Source organism: Micrasema longulum, unplaced genomic scaffold (assembly GCF_059751315.1).
Source record: "Micrasema longulum isolate JH-2025_06_02 unplaced genomic scaffold, ASM5975131v1 h1tg001637l, whole genome shotgun sequence".
Classification (NCBI taxonomy): Eukaryota; Metazoa; Arthropoda; class Insecta; order Trichoptera; family Brachycentridae; genus Micrasema; species Micrasema longulum.
Genome location: NW_028278817.1, coordinates 124,362 through 128,955, shown reverse-complemented (window position 1 = coordinate 128,955; position 4,594 = coordinate 124,362).

The window sequence follows — 4,594 nt, the reverse complement described above, 5'->3', positions numbered from 1 at the left end:
TCTATTGTTCAACGGAACTGCATTTCAATGCACATAATAATTTAGTTTTTTTATTGAAATCAACAGTGATATTACCTATATGTTTATAGCATGAAGTTTTTGAAGTCACCCGGAAATAAATGATTAGTGTCAGCACCTACTATCATATTTAAAAAAATGGTTTCATTGAATAGTGTGGTTATTTATCATAAATTTCTATATGAACCATATGATTTTTTTTCAATATTGGAGAGATAACTGTTTGAATGTTTGCTCTTAAAATATTAATTGCTAAACTGTTTTATCACAACAATATTTTAAGTTTGTTCAAACGTTTGTAGACAAAATACTAGATTTCATCCTCTAGGAAGTCATTGATAAACAGATTACGACAGGGATGGAGAACATTTCAGAGAAGAAAATATGAAAGTCCAGAAGTTTTTTACCAAGGAGTTTGACTAAGAAACGCCCTGGCAGGGTTCCCCCTTTTTTATTTATTATAATTATAAAAAATTATCTTTATTAACCATAATATACAATATCATACGTACAAAAATATATACACATTCAAATGTCGGACTTATTGCCACGAGCAATTTCTTACTGTGTCACCAAAACTAAATATAAAATAAAATAAAAACATAATACAAGATTTTGGTGTACATTTCAATTTCTTATATTGCATCTTACATATATTCATTTATAGTATTGCAACATTTATATATTAGAAACACTTTTAGTACCCCTGCAAATTTTTCAATACAGTATATCCTTAATTTTTTTGGGAAGCTTATTATAAATTTTTACTGCCATGCATACGGGCCCTCTTTATTTAAAAGATTGTTCCGGAATTTTTAATTTACATCATTATAACATCTCCTTATTTTTTATTTCCTTATAACGATCCGGATATTTGGCAATCCAGATGACTGGATTTCGGATAAATGGAGTTCTACTGTACATAGTGACAAAAATATATTTGTACCTGTGTAAGTACATTTTGATTTTATCGCTTTAGGTAATATCATTTTACAAATTCCGTTTTTACTTACGCAAGGCCACGTGTCCACTGTACATACAAAATGCGCAAGAACGAATTTGAAAAAAATATTTCAGAGATTTATCTCTTTTATCGGTGATCCCTGGCCCTAGATTTTTGACATATTTATTGCTCGGAGCAGTCCACGTATGAACCGGATCCCATAATCCATTACAAAATAAATTTTAACGTTTGTTTTTTCGATTTGGAGGAAACAATAGACAAAAGTATGCAGAAAATACATTTTTATTGTTGAAAATTCACTAAAGTAAAAATACCTCTGTTATAATATGTTAATACAAACATTATACTTTGTCAAAAATAATAGCAAAGAAGGTAAATATTTAATTATTTTTCTGATGTAATAAAAAAAACAAACATTAGAAAACGTTAAAGTTTTTATGAAGATTAGATCGTAGCATCATTTTTTAATTCCTTTTACGACTAATAACTCTATTTTATTTATCGGTCATGAGATCGTAAAATCTGTTATGACGTTCGATTGTATCGTATTTCGCCATTTTTTTTATCATGGACAATATTTTCCACGCTACTCATTTTTATAGGTGACTAACGACATCAATTTGATAGAATACCCACCCCAGGACCTTTACCCTTCGTGGGGAAGGATTCAGCGATAGATTTTTAGTACCGCGAACACGCAAACAAAAGTAGACAAGTTTATATACAAAGTTATTGCAGCACTTAACTAATTGAATCATTGGAAATGAAACATCGCGACCGAGTTGTAGCTTTTATCATAAAACAGGGATGATTCCACCTCACGGAGGGAAGGAGACTAAAGTACCGACATACAATATACATTATACGAGAAACGTATTATTACGCGAGAAAAAAGTTAAACAATACCACAATAATACATTTTAATATCGGAAAGCAACCTTGAAACATCTTACAATCATGTTTAACAGATCTAATTAATTTATTTTTATATCTAGTCAGTGCAGTATAATAATTTCACTTATTTTTTAAGGATCTGTTTTCATTTGTTTTGAAAAGGGTGAACGCCATATCGTACGCTGATGATATAATATTTCTAGCTGCGTTCTTAGCAGGGTTACGGTAATTAACTTTAGTCTGCGAGCAGTTTGCTAAAGATCATATATTAAAGCACAACGCAAAAAAATGCAAGATGGTTGTCTTAAAAACGAAATCTTAAAGTCAAATGTTCCACCATTCTTCATAGACGGTACTGAAGTAAAAATAATAAAGTTGTTTAAATATCTAGGCCATATACTGGATGAAAACTGTGCGGACAATTGCAATTTAATGCGATAATATTGACCCTATTGTACACGAGCTAATATGCTCGCACGAAGACTTTATCAACGATCCGTGAAAGTGAAGAATACATTGTTTCAAGTTCTATGCACGCAGCAGTACGCCAGTGAGTTGTGGTGTAAATACAATAAACGTAGTATTAGGGATATACAAGTGTGCCATAAAAATAAGTTTAGAGCCGCGCACAAGTTTTCCAGACATTTTAGCGCGAATGGAATGTTTGCTGCTGCTAGACTTATTGGAATGGACTAGTGCAGCACCGGATAGCAAGCTACGGCTGGGGAAAAGTATCATCATCAGTCAATTGGTGGAACATTGCTGGGAATCGTTGGAGCAGTACGCTTAACTGCCGTTCTTAATTAATCAGGCCCCAGAAGACGCACTTTAATCAGAAAAAAACAAAATGTATTTGAATTATTAATCATTATTTCACAAACTGCACTTAAAACACGATTTTTCCTGCTTGAGGTTCAGCTGCAACAATTTAATGGAAAACGCTGATTTAAATTTACCCAATTTTCATTTCTGATTAATGACAAAACGTTGACAAGAAAAGGCAAGGGAGAATTCTGTAAACAACTCTAATAAAGTTAATCCCTTAATCCTGATCCAGCTATCAATCATCTATGAAATAAAGTATGATTCATTAAACTTTTTGAATACTTGTATACCTATCAATAAATAAAAAGACAAACAAATATCTAAAATTCTCTTAGAGAAACATCACCAAAACTCTCCGATGTATCTTGCTTCTTATGCATTTAAAAGTACAGCTTATGCATTCAAAAATTACTATGGATAAATTTATGCAACGTAAAACACGTTGCATGCTTAAATGAATCGAAAGCTTAAGTCTGGTCATATCGGAAGAAGAAAAAACGCAATCGAAGGGCATGTATAAAAAATTGTATGTATGTGGAAGAAGCTAGGAACGTGTGTCAGGGGAAATAATGTGATGGCAGTTTTATTACTGTTTACCTATGAAAGGTGTTTACCTATAGCTGTTACATCTTACTGTTTCCAAAAATAATTTTTATGCTTTATAAGACTTTTTGACTGCATTATTTTAATTTATTTATTTATTAATGTACACTGCACGCAGTGCCTTTTACCTTACCAATATACACATTTAATAGAGTATAATGTGAAAAAGAAAAAAGTATTATTTATTTATTATATACATACCGCCTAAGCCAATTACAACAGTTACATGAAGAAACATAAATGCAAGAAACTGAACAAAAAGAACATTAAACTATTTAGCAAAGACAAACAAGGGCAAAACAATAATAGTATCCAATATATTAAAAAAAACGAAAGACCAAAAACTTTGAGCTAAACCATGCCAATCCAACTTCATCCCACATTGTTTAGTCGCGAAGAGTTATGCTACATAAATAACTTTAACACAGCAGTTTCATATAAAGAACGTGGTAAAATTACAAAAAAACAAAACAAGCAAAAAAGTAAAAAATTTAGACTATGTGTATATATAAATTTTTCAAAAGAAATTGATTCTTTTTTTTTTCAAATTGAAAAATATAATTATTTCATATTCAAAGAGCAATAAAATTACTTGAAATCTCAAAAAAACAAATTAACAATGACATATTTGCGTAAATACACAATATTACCTTTACAACTGTAAACAAAGAAAGCAATATAATCAAACAAATGTAAATCACCGTCCACCATCTTTGAAATGATTAAATAACACAGTTGATTTATATAAACTATACTTTATATTAAAAATATCAGCAACGTCTGAATAGTTATTGCTGAGTACATGGAGTCGATTCAGAATAGCATTATAAGAGTGAGTGTACTGTTCGCGAATTATTCCAACTAAACGGAGGTACTTGACAAATCATTCGTCCATGTACCTTGAAGTTAATAAGCGCTAAAAATGTTGAATTTTCCCATGAAAGTTAACAATAAAAAAAAAAATCAGTAAATCTATCATTTTTCTTCTTTCAGTTAGTTTCAACAAGTTTAAAGTTATAGGAAGTCATCATTAATAAATTCATATCTAATTCTGAGTTTAAAATTGTATTGATGTGAACTTTACAGTGATAACCTAATATGTAGGAGTCATCCATATGGAGAAAAACTATTATATGATTCAACAATATTTTGAGTCTAAATTTTTGTAGACAAGGACTGGATTCAACTCCCTGGGGAGCTGTTTATATTAACATATTACAACAGAGATGAAGAACATTTAAGAGAAGGTAATATAGAAGTCTAGGCATCTACAGGGCTTATGACCTCAAA